Raw genomic sequence first — 21,552 nt, 5'->3', positions numbered from 1 at the left:
GCAGTGAAAATAGAACAGGACTGAAAAAGAGCACGTTCTGCTGCTGTCCATGGCTGTACATCCCCCAGACCGAAACAAGGAAGGAAGAAAGAAGAGCAAAAGAAAAGTTTATTTTAAAAGATTTTTATGAAGATTTTAAACAATTCAGGGAATCTGGTTTCATGTTTGCATGAGTATTTAGAGTGAGAAAACGGAAAGAGTATTGGAAAGAAAAAATGAAATAAATTGCAAAAATACAAACAATAATAAACTATAAAGAACCATCACAGGGAATCATGTGAGGAAGTTGTGCATTTTAATGAAGCTGGAATAGTGCGTATTGCAACAGTTTGCTGAGAGCCTGCTTGATCTCCCTGTTCCTCATGCTATAGATAATAGGGTTCAGTGCTGGAGGAGACACTGCATAAAGAAGTGCCACTGTCAGATCCAGGAGTGGGGAGGAAATGGAGAAGGGCTTCAGGCAGGCAAAAGCACCAGTGCTGAGAAACATGGAGACCACAGCCAGGTGAGGGAGGCACGTGGAGAAGGCTTTGTGCCGTCCCTGCTCAGAGGGCATCCTCAGCACAGCCATGAAGATCTGCACATAGGACACCACTATGAAAACGAAGCATCCAAAGAATAAACTGGCACTAAAAATTATAAACACAACTTCCCTGAGGTAGGAGTCTGAGCAGGAGAGCTTGAGGATCTGGGAGATTTCACAGAAAAACTGGTTGACAACATTGCCTTGGCAGAGAGGCAGTGAAAACGTACTGGCAGTGTGCAGCAGGGAATGGAGAACCCCAGTGCCCCAGGCAGCTGCTGCCATGGTGGCACAAGCTCTGCTGTCCATCAAGGTCCCATAGTGCAGGGGCTTGCAGATGGCAATGTAGCGGTCATAGGACATGATGGTGAGAAGGGAATACTCTGCTGACATGAAGAAGGTAAAGAAAAAGAGCTGTGCAGCACATCCTGTGTAGGAGATGGCCCTGGTGTCCCAGAGTGCGTTGGCCATGGCTTTGGGGAGAGTGGTGGAGATGCAGCCCAGGTCAAGGAGGGCCAGGGTGAGGAGGAAGAAGTACATGGGGGTGTGCAGGCGGCGGTCGCAGGCTACGGCTGTGCTGATGAGTCCATTGCCCAGGAGGGCAGCCAGGTAGATGCCCAGGAAGAGCCAGAAGTGCAGGAGCTGCAGCTGCCGCGTGTCTGCCAACGGCAGCAGGAGGAACTCGCTGATGGAGCTGCTGTTGGGCATCTGCTGTTGTTGGGCTTGGAGTCCTGCTCAGAGTGCAGAAGATAATGACAAGCCCAGATCATTCTCAGACACACTCCTCCTGCTATAATATGAAATGTTTTCATTCTCCTACAACAGTGTACATTTAGCACCATTACTTGCATTTAATTTCATGTTGTTCAGCATTTCTTAAGCAGAAGCAGTATATGGAGCTCTAACCTTCCTTATATTTTCTTATGCCTTCTCCCTGGATATTTTCATGTGCTTTATGTCTCATATCTTTACCCCAACTGCTCTTAGAGCCCCAAAAACAGCCTCTGTGCCATTCAGTGTAAATTCTAAAAAGATGCCTGCTTGCAGGTTAATTATTCATGTCTACTGAAAATAGGGATATTTTCAATTGGTTCCATCCTTCAGGAAATGGGATACTGAGAGCACATCATGTGTGACTGTTCTCAAAACAAGCAATTGATTGAAGAAAAATTCTCAGAGCTGTGACAGCCCCTTTTACATTTCTGCCTCCAATCCTTTCTGCATTCCCCCAGAACAGGAAATTGAAACCCGCTGCATTGGCTCTGATCTTGCAAAGTACCCTCAGAAACATACTGTTGTGCAGTGGAGATGTGATTCTTTGACCTAGGCAACAGCTGTGGCAGCACAAGACATGCCGGGTGCTCCTTCCCCCCACCCATCTCCCCGCAGCGCCCTGGGCAGCTCCCCGGGCAGGCTGAGTGCTGAGCCTGGCAGGCGGCAGAGTCCCATACCCGGCACACAGCCCCTGGGGCACAGCAGGGACCCTGCTCTGCAGGACAGCCCTGGGCACCCGCCTGCAGCCCCGGCTGCACAGCCTGCAGCCGTGCTGGGACACACAGCCCTCAGGGCTGTGATTTCATACTGCAGCACATAAGCCCTCAGCTGGAGCCGAAGTCTTTTTCCACAGTAAAGGAACATGCAGTGCCTGTGGCCATGTCTTCTATGAGATGTCCCACATTTATATAATCCTATATTAAAAGCTGCTGCATTACCTACTGCAATAGACTTACCATGTCATGATCTGTGAGCATTGTTCTTGCTGTGTGCTCTCAGCTTTCTCACACAGTACACATCCTCTAAGTTCTCTCCAATTTTTCTCCTATCCTCTGTCACCTGCAGGCTGTGCTGTGCACAAGAGCTGCTCCTGGGCACAGCTGCCTCTCTAAAGAGCTGCACACTTTTATGAGCTCCCTGTGTCCCAGGAGCCTGGTCCAGCTCAGCATAAGATGATATCATTTTTATGTTTCCCACTCACCTCCCCTGATATGTCCCTGGGTCCTCATGGCCATCAGCTCCTGAAAGACAACGGTGTGCTTTAAAATCTGCTCAATTATCCACCAGACAATTCCTGACATGAGGTGAATCGTACCAGGGAGTGTTTGATGAAACAAAAATTGCACCCAGACAACAAGAAGGAGGGTTGGACTTCCCCTGTGCAGGGCAGTGATCCAGCAGAGGCTGTACAGGCACCTCATCCCCAGATGGAAACCTTGGGGCTGAAATGGGATTCAGCGCCCCACGGACCCACAGGAGCTGGGATTCCTCTCGTTCAGCTAAGATGTGTACAAGGAGTTGTACAGAGTGGCTTTAATATCTTCTTTATAACTGTAAATTAATAAACTATAAATGTCTGCTGGATTCTGGCTCTTTAAGCTCTCTCTAGATAACTCTCCATTTTGCTGAACAAGTTTGAAAACCTGAAGAAGATTACAGAAAGGCACAAGACACAAGACGCTCTTTAGGTTATAATGGGCCTCAGGGCGCATTTGATGTTTAGTCCATCAACCTCCAGTGCAGAGAGAAGTTTGCACATAGTGCTCAGCAAGACAAAGTCATAAGTAACAGTGAAGTTTCTTGGAGTATTAATGGGCCCACTGAGGGACATTACAGGCAAGATTCCCAAGGGACTTGTTAGAGAAGATAATTGGAAGACAAGATTACAGGCAATGAAAGGCACTGGCATGGTGGCTCTAATGCTAAGAAACCCCTCCTTTGCCTTACGAAATAGACAGGCCAAGCCCTGATCCCCATACCCTTGTCATGGAGATCTGGTCTCACGTTGGCTCAGGACCCTTCCTGGGGCAGTGGGATGGAGGTCTGTATGATGTTAAATGAAAGACATGGGGACAGAAGATCCCAGGCTCTGCATGGCGTGCAAGGATACCGTCAAGTTCATGTCCCATGTGTGCCCTGTGTTTCATTGCAGGTTGCGGGTTGTGAGAAGGGCCCAGTCTGAGCAAGCAGTCTATCCCAATGAAACTCTGAACTTCAGATCTCTCAGTTCCAGTGCCCTCCTGTGCACACTCTCTCATAGTTTGATGTTTTTGATGTTCTGCATTGCCCAGAAGTGCACCCAGTGCTCCAGGTGAGGCTGCAGCAGTGCAGAGAATACAGTGACAATCCTTTCCCTCACCCAGCTGGCAATAACTTGCTTGATGCACTCCAGAGGACCGTTGGCTTTCCTGGCTGCCTGGGTACACTGCTGACTCACATTCAATTTGATGCAGACCAGGACCCCCAACCCTTTTCAGTCAGACCACTCTCCAGTGTCCCATATCCAGGCAGTGTGTCCAGGGTTGCCCCTACCCAAGTGCACAATCAGGCACTTGTTCTTGTTATGCTTTATGCACTTGGTGCTTAGTACCAACTGGTACCCACTTCTCTGCCTTGTCCACATCTCTCTGCAAGTCCTCTCCACCCTCAGTGGAGGAAACATCACATCCTCATCTGGTCAAATCAGCAAACTTGCTCAGAACATCTTCTAGTCCTGCATTCAAGTCATACATAAAATATGAAAGAGAAGTGGCCCTAAAGTGGAGCTCTGGGGAACCCTGATAGTGAATATCTAACAGCCTTAATGAACCCACTGACTATAGTCCTTTGGGCCTGACCTATTGGCCAACTGTTCACCTACCACGTTATGTTTCTGTCTAGCCATATGCAGTACATTCTGTCCAGAAGGGTGCTGTGAGAAACAGCCTGAAAAGATCTACCGAAATCCTCAAGGATTACATCAACTGGATTCTCTTGTTCAGCTAAATGGATAACCATGTCATAAAAGGATCTATAGTTAAACAGGACCATCTCCGTTGGAACTTGTGTTGGCTGCAACCAATGACAGACATTCAGCAGGGCTGAAGCGGCTGCTTCCAAAGGCAGGGCTCCCGTGTGCACTGTGGGATCTCAAAATGGACTCCAAGGGGCCCGACTGGTCTGGCCCAGCCAGCAGGCTGCAGCACGGCCTGGTGAGGCTCAGTCCTGACAGGCCTGTCTCCGCAGCCCTGAGGGTTCGTACAGCAGAGCTTCTGCCCAGTGGGACCACATCCATACAGCAAGGCAGGCTTCGGCTGGTTAGTGAGCGAGGCTGGGAAAGCTCACTGTTGTAGTTTTGTAATGTGGTTGGTGTTGCTATTCCACATCAGAACATCATGTGGGATAATGGGAGTTAAGAAGACAAGTTTTTCTTTCTTTTCTTTTTCTGTGGACTGCCTTAAATGGGCATGGGGGGAAGGAAGTAGCACTGGAGGGAAGGTCAGGAAGGTGTCAAGGTTTAACCCGGTTCCCTGCAGGAGACAGCGTGGTTGGAACTTCCCACTTCCCGCAGCCCATCGGTGAGATTTGGACTTGTTTTTCTCCTTGTTGAAAATCTCTCTTTGCTGTTTAGTGTCACAGGGTTCATTAAAATGCCGCTTGTTCTCAGATCGTTGCTTTTTTTTTTTAATTTTTTCCCTCCCTAGGGGGAAATTCCCATTCGCAATCTCCCTCACCGTCCCCTCTCTTGGGGCGCATGTGGCCAGGCTGTGCCTCCATGCAGTGCCGCGCTGTTAGAGCAGGGAGGTACTTTGTTCCTTCTCTCCCTGTGTATATTCCCACTGTCACGGAGTGAGCTCTGGAGAGAATTCCATGATAAAACACGTCAATCACATCACAGCTTCAACTATGGCACTTATGACTATTGGATTGCAAGCAACACGTATTGCGTAGCCACCACCTGCATCCTGATGAGTCCTTGGATGAACTAGAGAATAGTTGGTGTAAAGCATAAGGTCACAGAGCCAATTTCCAGCCACATGAGCACAGTGCCATGAACACCATCGAACCACAACCAATTCCAGAAGTCAGAGATACCCAGCTTGCTGCCCCACCAGTCGCGACTGATGTACCCTTTCTTTTCTAAGAGCCTCTGCACAGCATCCTTCACTCTCTGCATGGCGGTAGTGGTGTTTTTTTCCCTGTCGGAGGTTCTATTCCTTTTGAGCATGTTAAGAACCTCAGTCATTACCGTGATCCCGGTGGCCTTGGTTAGTGGCCAATGGAGGGTGGAGCAGCACCCTCTGAAGTTCCTCCTCTTCCTCATCCTCCTCATCCGCCAGCACTCGAAATGCCCCTGGCATGCTGCAAGACACGGCCACTGAGTAGGTGTAAATGAGGGATCGCCAAGGGTCATGGCATGTCAGGTTGTCAGTGGTGTTTACCGACACATTGAAGGTCATAACTGAGATATTAGGTCTTGTGCTGTAGTTCCCTGGCTTCAAGAAATATCCAGGGAGGGGAACCCCAAACCAGCAGAGTGAGAAAGGGTCCCCTACAGATGCGAAGGCCAGGCATATCACGCCATTCTCCTGGTGGGAAGTCAGAGTGGCCAACTCTTTCCAGAAATGAGATGCCACATGGTTGAGCAGAAGTGAAAGTTCCAAGGACAGGCATTGTAGAGGTCTTACCCTAGAGTTCATGGAAGATTCTATTTCATGATCTATGAAATCTAGTCGTGAACTGAACCATCTTTGTCTGGAGTATATGACTCCCTGATTGTCCAATCTGGTCTGATTCTGCAAACACAATGACAATGCAAAGCACCAGCAAGTCACTGCTATCTTTGCTAATTCTATAACTGACAATAAATGAAAAGCAGATGTATCCTTCTATTCAGGCTTAAATATGGGGAAGTCTTGAACAGAGCACAGATCTCCTTGATGTAATGCTGGACAGTTTCATCAAAACTGGTGCCACAGGGGATTTAGGATCCATTAAGGCTGAGGTTACAGCAACAACCGTGGACAACGCCCTCTGGGACAACAGGGCCATCTCCTACACAGGATGTGCTGCACAGCTCTTTTTCCTTCTCTTCTTCATGTCAGCAGAGTATTCCCTTCTCACCATCATGTCCTATGACCGCTACGTTGCCATCTGCAAGCCCCTGCACTACGGGACCTTGATGGACAGCAGAGCTTGTGCCACCATGGCAGCAGCTGCCTGGGGCACTGGGGTTCTCTATTCCCTGCTGCACACTGCCAACACGTTTTCACTGCCTCTCTGCCAAGGCAATGTTGTCAACCAGTTTTTCTGTGAAATCCCCCAGATCCTCAAGCTCTCCTGCTCTGGCTCCATCCTCAGGGAAGTTGTGTTTATAATTTTTAGTGCCAGTTTATTCTTTGGATGCTTTGTTTTCATAGTTGTGTCATATGTGCAGATCTTCATGGCTGTGCTGAGGATGCCCTCTGAGCAAGGACAGCACAAAGCCTTCTCCATGTGCCTCCCTCACCTGGCTGTGGTCTCCCTCTTTCTCAGCACTGCCTTTTTTGCCTACCTGAAACCTCGCTCTGTTTCTTCCCCACCCCTGGATTTGACAGTGGCACTTCTGCTATTTGTTTCCTCCAACACTCCATCCTATTATCCACAGCATGAGGAACAGGGAGATCAAGCACGCTCTCAGCAAACTGGTGCCATACGCACTATTCCAGCTTCCATAAAGTGCCCATCTTCCTCACACAACTCTCAGTGATGGTTCTTTATGTTCCATTATTTTTGTATTTTTGATTTTTTGTAATACTGTAATCTGCAAATAAGTTGCAGTTTATTTCACTTCCTCTTTCCTACCTAATTTCCATTTTCTTACTCCAGGAGCTCAAAGAAACATGGAACCATATATAATAGGTTTAGAGATTAACAATAAGCTTTAAAAATCGACTTTTCCTTTGCTGTTCTCTCTTCCTACCTTGTCTGGGTCTGGGGGGCTCAGCAGCAGAACGTGCCCTTTTCAATTCTGCTCTCTTTATACAGCCACAGTGCTCTCAAGACCTCGTATTTCTGCAGGCCTTGTGTGTCTCACAACAGTTCTGTTGTCTCTACAGCGGCACTTCAGGACAGAAGTCAGTAGCCAGCAATATGAATGGCTGTGTCAGGGCTGGTCTCCTTGCTGGCACTGTCATAGAGTTATCTAGATCAGTCTGTGTCCACGACAGGGGAAGCAGTAGGCCCGTGGGCCCCATGGCCCCAAACAAATGGGAAGGGAAAAAGGAATGGGGGAGATGGGAGCTGGGCTCAAGGAAACAAACAGAGCAGCGGCTACGACCTAAGGAGGAAAACTTGTCTTACTAACTACTATATATGGAATACCAATAGGAAAAATGACAAAACCAAGATATTCCACCCTCAATTCCACATCACTATATCATGCTTAGAAAACACATCTGAATGCAAATAAACAGTAATTAAAATGCATTACACACACAGTTCTTTATACTACCCCGGTGGCGCAGTGGTAGGAATGCCGCCTTGCAACACTGTGGCCCGGGTTCGAATCCCCCCTGTGGCGCAAGTGGTAGAAGTGCCACTGTGCTACACAGAAACTCAAATCTCGGGGGTTGGACTCGATGATCTCTAAGGTCCCTTCCTACCCGCACGAGACTATGAGACTATGAGACATATATATACACGGAATTACTGACTGCACTCCCCCAACATCAAATTCCCTTGTGGTACGCATTGAACATCCCCATCTCTCTGCAACGCCCACCAAGCGCACCCAGGTCCCTGGGCAAAAACAGTTCCACGGACAGGTTTGCCCTTTACAGAGGCTGGAAGGACCCAAACAGCTTTTCCCAACATGTTCTTTACATGAACAACAGTGACCTTATCTCCCTCTGGAGTATACAGGGGCTGGATTGGCTAGGACCATCACAACTGACTGATCCTCTAGTACTGACCAACCAAGTGGCTTCTGCCAAATGCTTTACCCAGTGCTTCAGTGTTCCACCACCCATTGCTTACAACATAGATTTCAACAACCCATTGTATTGATCTTTTTTACCAGAAGCTGGTGCATGGTAGGGGATATGATAAATCCAAACAATGCCATGATCTTTCGCCCAAGTATTTATAAGGGAATTTTTGAAAATCATCCCGTTATCAGACTCTTCTTTCTGGGGTGCCATGCTGCCACAGGACTTGTTTCTCATGACCCAATATGGTGTTAAATTCAACAGATTTAGTGGTCAGTGACTAATTCCAGACATGTGCTGAGTCCTCCCAGAGAGTGTTTGCTCAAAGAGGGCACTCATACAAGGATGGGATATCATAGAATCATAGAATCACCAAGGTAGGAAAAGACCTAAAAGATCATCCAGTCCAGCTGGTCACCTATCACCAATAGCTCCCACAAATCCATGGCCCTCAACACAACATCCAATCATTCCTTGAACGCCTCCAGGGTCACTGAATCCACCACCTCCAACCTAGGAAGTCCATTCCAGGTCCCAAAGTTCAGGACGTGGCATTTGGTCTTGGTGAACCTCATCCCATTGGCTTCAGCCCAGCTCTCCAGCCTGTCCAGATCCCTCAGTAGGGCTTTGCTAACTCCAGGAAGATCCACACTCCCAGCCAATTTGGTGTAGTCTGCAAACCTACATAGGATGCACGCAGTGCCCTCATCCAGGTCATCAGTAAAGATACTGAAGAGGAAAGGTCCCAGCACAGACCCCTGGGGAACACCAGGTAGGCACACAGGTGGGTGTCCAGGCTGGTCTTGAATATCTCCAGAGAAGGAGACTCCCCAACACCTTGGGCAGTATGTTCCAGGGCTCCATCACCCTCACTGTAAAGATGTTCTTGCACACATTTGTGCAGAACTTCCTATGCTCCAGTTTCTGTTCCATTTCCCCTTGTCTTGGCTCCACACACTGCTGAAAAGAGCCTGGTCTCTCCACTTTGAACCCACACCTCACATATGAGCACTGACATGAGAGCAACCCTCTCCACCTTTCCCCTGCGAGCAGAGCATAGCAGAAGATACACAGTCCCCATGTATCACGCAGTGTTACTCTGCTTACCAACAGAAGAGGCCAGTCTTTCTCTATGCTCCATCTGTGGCATACTCCAGAGTTCAATACACTGCAAAGCTATGGCACATCTATGTTCTTGCAATGATAACACCTTAGTATGCTCTGGGCTTGCATTTCAATTGCATCTAATTAAGTCTAGGGTCATACCAGTTGACGGGAATCTGGCAAATGTTGTCTCATTGTAAGGAAGAGCAAGAAAGATGACAGGGGTAATTATGGACCTGTCAGTCTCACTCCAGCACTTGATAAAATTAAGGAGAAATTGATGGTGGGAGTTATGGAAAAACAGCTGAAGGACAATTCTGTCATTGGTTGCAGCCAACGCAAGTTCCCGAGGGGAAGGTCCTGTTTAACTTCAGGTCCCTTTATGACACAGTTGTCCATTTAGTTGTACCAGGGAAGCCAGATGATGTTATTCTTGAGGATTACAGTAGAGCCTTTGATACTGTTTCTCACAACAACCTTCTGGGCAGAATGTCCTTCATACGGCTAGACAGAAACAAAATGTGGTGGGTGAGCAATTGGCCAATAGGTCAGGCTCAAAGGATTATAGTCAATGGGTTCCATCAGCCTGGTAGATGGTCACTATCAGGGTTCCCCAGGGCTCCATTGTAGGGCCACTTCTCTTCCATGTTTATGCAGATGACTTGCATGCAGGACTAGAAGATGTTCTCAGCAAGTTTGCTGATGAGACCAGATGAGGAGGTGCAGTTGCCTCCACTGAGGGTGGACAAAACTTGCAAAGAGATGCTGACAAGTCAGAGAAGTGGGTACCAGTTGGTACTAAGCACCAAGTGCATAAAGCATAACAAGTGCCTGATTGTACACCTGGGTATGAGCAACACTGGACATAAACACTGACTGGATATGGGACACTGGAGAGTGGTCTGAATGAGAAGGATTGGGGGTCCTGCTCAACATCAATTTGGAAGTGAGTCAGCAGTGTGCCCAGTCAGCCAGGATAGCCAACGGTCCCCTGGAGTGCATAAAGCAATTTCTTGCAAGCTGGGTAAGGGAAAGGATTGTCCCTCTCTGCTCTGCGCTGCTGCAGCTTCACATGGAGCACTGGGTGCACTTCTGGGCAAAGCGGAACATAGAAAACATCAAACTATGGGAGGGTGTGCACAGGAGGGCACTGGAACTGAGAGATCTGAAGTTCAGAGCTTCATTGGAACTGATTGCTTCTTCAGACTGTGCCCTTCTCACATCCGACATCCTGCGATAAGACACAGGACACAAGTGGGATATGAACTTCACAGTATCCGTGCACCGCATGTAGAGCCTGGGATCTTCTGTCCCCATGTCTTTCATTTAACTTCATACAGACCTCCATCCCACTGCCCCAGGAAGGGCCCTGAGCCAACATGAGAGACAGGATCTCCCTGCCAAGGGTCTGGGAATCAGGGCTTGTCCTGTTTGCTTCTTAAGATAAAGAAGGATTTTCTTAGCATCAGAGCCACCATGCCAGTGCCTTTGCCTCACTGGAGTCATGGCTTCCAATTATCTGCCCTATCTAGCGACTAAGGAAGGTTGCTTGCTAATGGCCCTCAGTGGGCCCATTAATACTCCAAGAAACTTCACTGTTGCTTCTGACTTTGTCTTGCTGAGTTCTTTGTGCAAACTTCTCTCTGCACTGGAAGTTGATGGATGCAGCACCAAATGCTCCCTGGGGCCCATTAAAACTTAAAGAGCCTCCTGTGCCTTGTGCCTTCCTGTTCTCCAGGTTTTCAGAACTTGTTCAGCAAAATGGAGACAGCTTAAAGAGCAAGAATCCAAAATGCATTTATTGTCTATTTATTTATTGTTTGTTCTATACAGGAAGTAAAAGAAGCACTTTGCAACTGATGTCAATCCAGGATGTCCCCAATGAGTTCTATTCTGTTTCTGTGTGGACAAAGTTCCTCCTCAACCTCCCCACCCCATTTCTACTCACATTGGCCTCATGGGACTTGCATCACTTTTCCTCACATCACTCTTCTCCTCTGCAGTCACCCGCTCAGTATTAAACCTCCTTTGTACCAACTCCCACTGGCTTTCCAAAGAGAACCAGCTGCACATGGAAGAAGAAAGAGTTCTCTTTATTTACGTCCAACAAACAGACGGAAAGGTGATGCAATTGAATGAACAGTCAGACACAGTGATCAACTGCATGCCATGTCCAAGCAGCTTCTATTGAGGTTTATCTTTCATAGGGAATATCTGCACAAGAAATGAGTTAGACACAGATAGGATGGGATAGATAGAATCACGGTGAAGGAGTTGAAAGCAGACTTTTGAGGAATGGAGCAAATCCCAGTAATCACCCTGGATAGATCAGCCAGGGAGTTGGGAGGTATCAACTTAAAATTGAACAGGACCCGTGAGTATTTCAGAAATTGAGACGGGCTAACACATTCTTCTTGATTTCTATTTATCTTCAACTTTTTTTCACATTTACTGACATTAATGAACATCTTTCAGAATTCATGCTTTTTTTAAAAGCATGAAAAATAAAAAAAAAAAGAGAAGAGAAAGAGAAAGAGAAAGAGAAAGAGAAAGAGAAAGAGAAAGAGAAAGAGAAAGAGAAAAAGGGAAAAAAAAGAAAGTGAAAAAGGAAAACGAAAAGGAAATGACATAGAAAAAAAAAAGAAAGAGAAAAAGAAAAGATAGGAAGGGCTAGATAGAATCACAGTGAAGGAGCTGACAACACAGTCCATCAGACTTTGGTGAGATGGAGCAAATTTGAGTCATCCCCCTAAAAATCTGAAATCAGACAGATAATTGGGAGGTATCTGACTGAACAAAGAGCAAGGGATGGGGAAATCTGGCAGGCTGTGGCAGGAGCATGTGTCTAAGTGGCCTGCTGACAACATGCCCTTAACCACGGCCATTTATTTAGGAGAGCTGAAGACATCTGGAGGATGAGGGACATCAAATAGGCTGCAGGGAAGAGCAATGGCCACGCCAGGATTTCATAACAGGGCATTGGCAATGGCACCATTGTCTGTGTCCCTGAACCTGAAGGCATTTGTGTCCAGCAAACACAGTTGTGGAAAACATCGTAGTTTCAGAAAAAGAACTAAAAAAAAAAAAAAAAAAGTCATCATATCACGCCAAAGATTCATATGTACAACTTAAAATTAAACAAGACTCATGAGAATTTCTCATGTTGAGAAGGGTTAACACATATTCATTGATTTTGATATCTGTTTTCAATTTTTTGTCTCAGTTTGACTGACATTAATGAACATCTTTTAAGCTTACGGCCTAAATATAAATAAACAAACAAACAAACAAACAAATAAATAAATAAATAAATAAATAGAAAGAGATCCATTTGCGTCTTGCACTTGGCCTGATGCCTCTTTGACCTTCACAGTTCCCACCAGACTGTCATTGCCGGAGAGTATGAGATCCAGCAGAGAACAGGGACTTACCACACAGTTTACAAGCACTGGCACACATCAGGAGCAGCCCAGGCACCTTGGGCATCACCCAGTGTCTGTGTGTAAGCAGCTACGTCCCTGCTGAATGGCCGAGGATTCAGAGCAGGAGCTCACATGCAGGCAACTCCTTGTGCACTTCTGAACTGAACCAGAGGAATCCCAGCTCCTGTGGGTGTGTAGTGAGCTGAATCCCATTTCAGCTCCAGGATTTCTGTCAAGGGATGAGACTCCTGCACTGCCTCAGCTGGATCACTGTCCTGCACAGGGAAAGTCCAAACCTCGCCTTCCTTGTCTGGGTGCCCTTCGTGATTCATCAAACGAACTCTAGTAGCACTCGCCATATGTCTCCAATCAGTCACTGACCACTGGACATGTGGTGGTTAATTGAGCAAATTTCAAAGCACAGTCATGATGCTGTTGCCTTTCAGGAGCTGTTGGCCATGAGGACCCAGGGACATCTCAGGGGAGATGAGTGGGAAGAATAAAGATGACATCATCTGCTGCTTTCTTGTCCGGGCACCTGGGACACAGGGAGCTCATAAAGGTGGGCAGAGCTGCAGAGAGACAGCTGTGCCCAGGAGCAGCTCTTGTGCACAGCACAGCCTGCAGGTGACAGGAGAGAAATTGGAGAGAGCTTACAGGATGTGTGAAATGTGCGTGGGCTGTGAGCTTGCTGCAGGAGCATTGCTCACAGACCACGACACGGTAAGTCTCTCTGCAGACCCTGAGCTGCTTTTCATAGAGGGCTAATAATCTGGGACACCCCATAGCAGATCTGGCTGCTGGCAATGCATGTTTTTTACTGTGTTAAAAGCCTTCTGCTCCAGCTGGGGGCTTCCATGCTGCAGTGTCAGAGCACAGCCCTGAGGGTTGTGAGTTCCAGTACGGCTGCAGGCTGTGCAGCTGGGGTTGAAGGCAGGTGCCCAGGGCTGTCCTGCAAAGCAGGGTCCCTGCTGTGCCCCAGGGGCTGTGTGCCGGGTATGGGACTCTGCCGCCTGCCAGGCTCAGCACTCAGCCTGCCCGGGGAGCTGCCCAGGGCGCTGCGGGGAGACGGGTGGGGGGAAGGAGCCCCCCGGCAGGGCTTGTGCTGCCACAGCTGATACCTGGGGCAGGGGGATCACAGCACCTCTGCACAACAGAATGTTTCTGAGGGTACTTTGCAAGGGGAGACCCAAGGTAGCAATTTTCTATTTCTTGTTTGGACGGAAGGTGAAAGGATTGTTGGCAGAAATCTAAGAGTCTGTCAAATTTGAACACAGATCTGAGACTCCCAATTCTTCTTCAGTCAATTGCTTGTTATGTGAACTGTCACACGTGAACTGTTTTCAGCCTCTCCTTTCACAAAAATGAACTTGTCCAAGGGTGGAACTAGTTGAAATTATCAATTTTGTTGACAAGAATAATGCACTTATATTGCAAATAGGCATGTTTTCCTGAACAGAAAGTGGAGGGCACAAATGCTGGGACTGAAGATTTTAACAGCAGTGAGTGTAAAGATATGACACACAAAATAGATAAAAAAGTCCAGGGAAATTGAATAAAATTAGAAGATGAAAGGAAGGTTAAAGCTCCATGTGCTTCTTCTGCTTATAGAATGGTGAACACAATGAAGTTAAATTCAATTAGTGTCGCTAAATGAATATTGTCATAGGAGAATGAAAACTTTTCAAAGTATAGTAGGAGGAATGTCTCTGAGAATGGTCAGGACTTGTCATTATCTTCTGCACTCTGAGCAGGACTCGAAGGCAAGGAACAAAAGCAGCAGATGCCCAACAGCAGCTCCATCAGCGAGTTCCTCCTGCTGCCGTTGGCAGACACGCGGCAGCTGCAGCTCCTGCACTTCTGGCTCTTGCTGGGCATCTACCTGGCTGCCCTCCTGGGCAACGGCCTCATCAGCACAGCCGTAGCCTGCGACTGCCACCTGCACACCCCCATGTACTTCTTCCTCCTCAACCTGGCCCTCCTCGACCTGGGCAGCATCTCCACCACTCTCCCCAAAGCCATGGCCAACACCCTCTGGGACACCAGGGCCATCTCCTACACAGGATGTGCTGCACAGCTCTTTTTCCTTCTCCTCTTCATGTCAGCAGAGTTGTCCCTTCTCACCATCATGTCCTATGACCGCTACGTTGCCATCTGCAAGCCCCTGCACTATGGGACCTTGATGGACAGCAGAGCTTGTGCCACCATGGCGGCAGCTGCCTGGGGCGCTGGGGTTCTCTGTTCCCTGCTGCACACTGCCAGTACGTTTTCACTGCCTCTCTGCCAAGGCAATGTTGTGAACCTGTTTTTCTGTGAAATCCCCCAGATCCTCAGGCTCTCCTGCTCAGAATCAAATCTCAGGGAAATTGTGCTTCTCTTTTTTGGTTCCAGTTTAGTCCTTGGGTGCTTTGTTTTCATAGTGGTGTCCTATGTGCAGATCTTTGTGGCTGTGCTGAGGATGCCCTCTGAGCAGCGACGGCACAAAGCCTTCTCCACGTGCCTCCCTCACCTGGCCGTAGTCTCCCTATTTGTCAGCACTGCTGCTTTTGCCTACCTGAAGCCCCCATCCATTTCCTCCCCACTCCTGGATCTGACAGTGGCAATTCTGTATGCAGTGGTTCCTCCAACACTGAACCCTATTATCTACAGCATGAGGAACAGGGAGATCAAGCACGCTCTCAGGAAGGTGTTGCAATAAGCACTATTCCAGCTTTGATGAAATGCATGTTTTCCTCACAGGATTCCCAGTGATGGATCTTTATGTTTTATGTGTTTTAGATTCTTTGATTATGTGTAATATGGCAACCCACAGAAATATGCTACTGAACATATAAATAAAAATTTATTTCACTTCTTTCCTACCTAATTTCCATTTTATCAATTAAAGAGCTCATGTAAACATGGATCCAGATTCCCTTAATAGGTTAAAATATACCTAAAATGCTTTCAAAACAGACTTCTCCTTAGCTCTTCTCTCTTCCTACTTTGTCTGGACCTGGGGGAGGTACAGCCACGGACAGCAGCACAACCTGCTCTTTTCATTCCTGCTCTCATTACACTGCTACATTGCTCTCATGTCCTCTCATTTGTTCAGGCCTGAAGGTCTCGTGGGTCTCATGACAGTCCTGTTGTCTCTACAACAGGAGCAGCACTCTGGGGCTGCAATCAGTTGCTGGCAATATGAACGACTGTTTCACAGCTGATCTCCTTGCTGGCACTGTCAAAATCCTCAGGAGCTATTGGAACTAGCTCTCGATCTCCAGGACATAAAGAAGTGAGAGCGAGTCAAGGGGACTACTGGAAAGTGTCCTCCCTTCTCTCCTCCGTAGCCAGACTCCCTGAGGACTCATAGTAAAGGGTGTAATTACTAACCTTATCGACAGTGTTACTTCCGTAACTCAAAGATGACCTCAGAGATGAATGTGTGCAAAACTTCATCTTCTCAGCTGCCAATTTTATCATGATATAAACCAAAGTCAAACAACATAGCAAAATAAATATCCTAATCCAGCCCCAAGTGTTGGCAAACACTGAAGCAGGGAAAAGAAGCTGCAAGGAACGAGCTGTGCAATGCCTGTGTAATGCCTGTGCAAGGCTGAATGAGCTCCACAAATAGGGAAACAAACAGCATCATGGCCAGCAATTCTACAGCTCCCACAAAGCTCTGCGTTATCTCGTTCTGCATAGATGTACTGTTATGTCAAGTCCTGGAGCTTCACATCAGGCACCAAAAATATGATGGTGGATGGAGCAGCAAACAGTGCTTTGTGCACTGCCCCATTCCCAGTGGGATGGGGAAGGGAACTGGGGGAAAAAAAAAAAAAAAAAAGTACAACTCATGAAATGATGCTATTTACTAAGCGAGATGAAAGGAGACGTGTAATAGTTATCACTATATATCCAGATATATGGGATGGTATATAACAGCTGATGCACAAGCACTTGCTCAGCACCACCAGAAAGATTCCAAGCTGGTCTCTGGGCAGCAGGAGAGAGTGAGATGAACTCCCATCCTTTCAGTACTTCTTCTGCTTGCTGTCAGTTTACACGGAATGTCCCTTTGACCACTTCCCGTCACCCATCTGCAGTCCACTCCCTCCCAGCTCTATGTACCCTCCATTGACCATGGCCTTAGCTCTCTACAACATTGGTTAGCAGCAGCTGTAAACACCACAGTGTTATCAGTGTTTTTCTTGCAGAACCAAAACACTGCACCAGAGCAGACAGTCTGAAGAAAACAATTCCATCCCAGCTGTAACTCAGATACCTGCTTGTCCTCCTCCTCTTGTTCTTCCTGATCAGGAAGCAAGGAACAGAATCTGCCGCTCTCCTCTCTGAGCCCTTTCCATCAGTTCTCAGCTGGCTCCTCTGCCATCCCCAGGCAGAGCTCAGTGCACACTCACAGAGGGCAGCAGCCTTTCCTCACCTTCCTTGCCCATCCATCTTAAAGAATCTGTGCCTGCTACACTACAGTTCAGAGGAGGGAACCATCCCACCGTGTCTCTGTGAGACAAACAAGACCATAGGCCCGCAAAGGCAAAGAGATTGCGAGCTCACTGAGCGAATGTTTGTGGTCCTCTCATTAGTGTAAAGACTTCAGAAAGCATACCTTCCAGAAGCATGTTTTGATTTAGCCTGGCTGGGCTTTGCATCTGCACCATGGTACTGGTGTTCAGAAGGTGTCACACAGGTTAGAGACCCATTGTGGGACTCAAATTTTTTTGTCAAGCACTGACACTACCAGGACACGGCTTTCTTGAAGGTCTTCGGCTGCATTTGCCAGCTGGCTGGGGGTATGCTGAAGACCCCAGGGAACTGCCATCCTGTTGTAATTCAAGAAGAAATTTACAGAGCAGCAGCCATGGATCAAGATAAGGATTTCACAGAGCAGCAGCTGCGGAGCAGGATAAACAGCATGAGAACCAAGGACTCCTCTAGGAAAAGAAAGAATTGCTGTCGGCTTTGAAGGAGTGTTTAGGTTTGTTATTGCAGTAGCTTTCCTCTAGTTAATGTGTGTGATTTTTGAACTCCATAGTCTGTGTGCTATAAAAGTATGGCTTTTCAAGCAATAAATGAACGCAACTATATTTAACCATATTGGTGTGTGGCTGTTTGTCCCAGCGCTCTGTCCTTTTGCCTTCAGGTTCACATGTTCGCCAACATGTGGGGGCCCGCAATATCATGGGATTTCACTCTAGAACACCTGTGTGATCCCGAGAAACTAAGCCAGTATTTGAGTCAGGGATGGTGTAGCCTAGATAGGTCTAAGGGAGTATGACTTATTTGGGGCTTGGCTTGTGCTTACTGTGCTCTATATAACACTATTCTGGAAAGAGAGAGTTTCCAAGCTGAGGTTCAAGCCAAAAAGGGAAATCCCCAAGTCAATTCTGATCAGTCACAGGAGGCACCAGCAACAATATCAGTTGCCTCTGTGGAAGGCAAGAAATGGAAATGGGTGCCCTCACATCTAGAACGGAAAAAAGAAGAGGAGGAGGAGGCAGCAGAAGATACAGGTGATGGGTCTGGATCAGCACTGCGATAGGCAAAAGGAAAAGTTAAGAGGTACGAAGAAGAGAGTGATGAGGCAGAAATCTCTAGTTTGTCTCTGAACATAACTGTCTCAGTGCATAAAGCCAGTGGGGAATGTAGGCTGACAGTCTCTGAAACAGAGACTCTAGAAGTCTCTGTTTGTTGACCCCTGAAGATGTCTGATATCCAAGGCATAAGAAAGGATTTCACGTGGTGCCAGAATGAATCTCTTGTTACCGGGTCGCTTCACTGTTGGAGCAGCGGGGCCGGTAGCTTGTTTCTAGATGGTAACAAAGCTTGTCAACTAGGAGGCATTTCCAGAGACCCAACTATTGACAGAGGGATGAACAGATGTATGGATGATGCTGCCACCATCTGGGAGCGAATGTTAGTGGCTGTGAGGGCAAAGCTTCCCTTCAAAGACAATCTGAAGCCTCTGATGAAAAAGTGGGATACAATTGAAAAAGGCATCCAGTAGATGAGGGAAATAGCAGTGGTGGAAATGTTGCATAACCCTGATTTTCATCCTAGCTACCTTTGCCAAGAACATGATCCTGAGAGAGTGAAGACGACATATGGCAGAAACTCACCAAAACATCACCAGAAAGGTACGCCATTACTTTAGCAGCAACATTTCAAAGGAACATGGAACAAGATGGAAGACCCCTCGTTTTCTAATTGGTTCTTACACTGCAAAACTTTGAACAGCAGTTACCTCCAACTCACATCTCCATTTCAGCCATCTCAGAAGTAACAAACAAACTGAGTCAAGATGAAGAGCGAGTGTCTCAGTGCATTAATCATGATGATCCCGTAGTAGTATCAGAAACAACTGATGAAGGTCAATCACCGTACGGGTCACCAGTTCTAATGAAGGAGCTGATCAAATTAGTCCAGTTTATTAAAGGTGATGAACCCTCCTCCTCAACTGTATCATCAGAAATCTCAGCTATTAGACACATGTGCTTTCCAGCTCAAGCAAGGAACAACATTAAGAATGCACCAGGTGTTTTCTTGTGGTGTTACCTATGTGACCACAGAGAAGACATGAGGAAGTGGCATGATCAGCCCACTCCTGTACTGCGAGCATGGGTGAGGGAACTACAAAACAGACCAACCACCAGTAGGGCTGCTCCAGTTATTACAGGTAACCAATAGAGGGGCACTGCCCTCAGTCAGGGGAGGGAAAGGGATAATAGAGTTTAATGGACTGTGTGGATTTGATGGCCTGGCACATCAGAACCACAGGAATATAAGGCGCTGGTGGATACCGGTGCACAGTGCACCCTAATGCCCTCCAGTCATGAAGGGACAGAATCAATCCATATTTCTGGAGTGACTGGGGGCTCTCAAGAATTGACTGTGCTGGAGGCTGAAATAAGCCTCACTGGCAAAGACTGGCAAAAACATCCTATTGTGACTGGCCTGGAGGCTCTAATCATACTTGGTATTGATTAGCTCAGAAAGGGTCATTTCAAGGATCCTAAGGGGCCTTTGCAATAGCTGCTGTAGATATGAACAACATTAAGCAGCTGTCTGTTTTGCCTGGCCTGTCAGAGGACCCGTCTGTTGTGGGGCTGCTACGAGTAAAAGAGCAGCAGGTACCGATTGCTACAAAGACAGTGCACAGACGGCAGTATCGCACCAACAGGGATTCCTTGCTCCCCATTCATGATTTGATTCGCCAGTTGGAGAATCAGGGAGTGATCAGTAAAACTCACTCACCTTTTAACAGCCCCATATGGCCAGTGCGTAAAGCCAGTGGAGAACGGAGGCTGACAGTAGACTACCGTGTCCTGAATGAGTTCACACCCCCATTGAGCGCTGCTGTGCCGGACATGTTAGAACTCTAGTATGAGCTGGAGTCAAAAGCAGCCAAATGGTATGCCACCATTGACATTGCCAATGCCTTCTTCTCTATTCCTTTGGCCGCAGAATGTAAGCCACAGTTTGCCTTCACCTGGAGGGGCATTCAGTATACTTGGAACTGTTTGCCCCAGGGGTGGAAACACAGCCCAACCATTTGCCATGGGTTGGTCCAAACTGTACTGGAACAGGGCGGTGCTCCTGAACACCTGCAGTACATTGATGACATTGTTGTGTGGGGCGATACAGCAGAAGAGGTTTTCACAAAAGGAGAGCAGATCATCCAAATTCTTCTACAAGCCGGCTTTGCTATTAAGTGAAGCAAAGTAAAAGGACCTGCCCAGGAAATTCAGTTCTTAGGTATAAAGTGGCAGGATGGACGTCGTCACATCCCAACAGATGTGATTGACAAAATCACTGCCATGTCTCCACCAACTAGCAAGAAAGAGACACAATCTTTCCTGGGTGCAGTGGGCTTTTGGAGGATGCACATTCCAAACTACAGCCGCATTGTAAGCCCCCTTTATCAGGTGACGCGGAAGAAGAACGATTTTGCATGGGGCCCTGAGCAGCAGCAGGCTTTTGAACAGATTAAACAAGAGATAGCCCATGCTGTAGCCCTGGGCCAGTATGGACTGGACGGGATGTAAAGAACATCCTCTTTACTGCTGCTGGAGAGAAAGGCCCCACTTGGAGTTTGTGGCAAAGAGCCTCAGGTGAGACCTGAGGTCGACCACTGGGATTTTGGAGCTGAGTGTACATGGGATCCAAGGAGGGCAACACTCCAACTGAGAAGGAGATCTTAGCTGCCTATGAGGGGGTTTGGGCTGCTTCTGAAATAGTCGGTACTGAGATGCAGCTCCTTTTGGCACCTGGACTGCCGGAGCTGAACTTGATGTCCAAAGGAAAGGTTCCCTTCACCCATCATGCTACTGATGCCATTCGGAACAAGTGGATTGTTCTGATTACACAACGAGCGTGGATAGAGCACCTCAGTCATCCAGGAATCTTAGAGATGATCATGGAGTGACCTGAAGGCAAAAAATTAAGCACATCACCAGCAGAAGAGGTGTCATGTGCTAAAGAGGCCCCACCATACAACGAACTACTAGAAAATGAAAAGAAATATGCCCTGTTCACTGATGGATCATGTCGTATTGTAGGGAAGATTTGCAAATGGAAAGCTGCTGTATTGAGCTCCACATGACAGGTTGCAGAAGCCACTGAAGGTAAGGGAGAATCAAGTCAGTTTGCAGAGGTAAAGGCTGTCCAGCTGGCCTTAGATGTTGCTGTATAGGAGAGGTGGCCAATGCTGTATATTTATACTAATTCATGTATGTTCGCAAATGTGTTATGGGGGTGGTTACAGCAGTGGGGACAAAATAAC

At 47.4% G+C, this 21,552-nt stretch overlaps 1 pseudogene; it reads left to right on the top strand.

Moving 5' to 3' along the window:
- Positions 1-18,474: 18,474 nt before the first annotated feature.
- On the top strand, positions 18,475-19,457 carry LOC146755760 (uncharacterized; annotated as a pseudogene).
- The last annotated feature ends 2,095 nt before the right edge of the window (positions 19,458-21,552 follow it).

This window comes from Coturnix japonica, chromosome 30 (assembly GCF_054131305.1).
Source record: "Coturnix japonica strain WE chromosome 30, WE-NBRP24, whole genome shotgun sequence".
Taxonomy (NCBI): Eukaryota; Metazoa; Chordata; class Aves; order Galliformes; family Phasianidae; genus Coturnix; species Coturnix japonica.
This window is presented reverse-complemented; position numbering and strand designations above follow the sequence as displayed.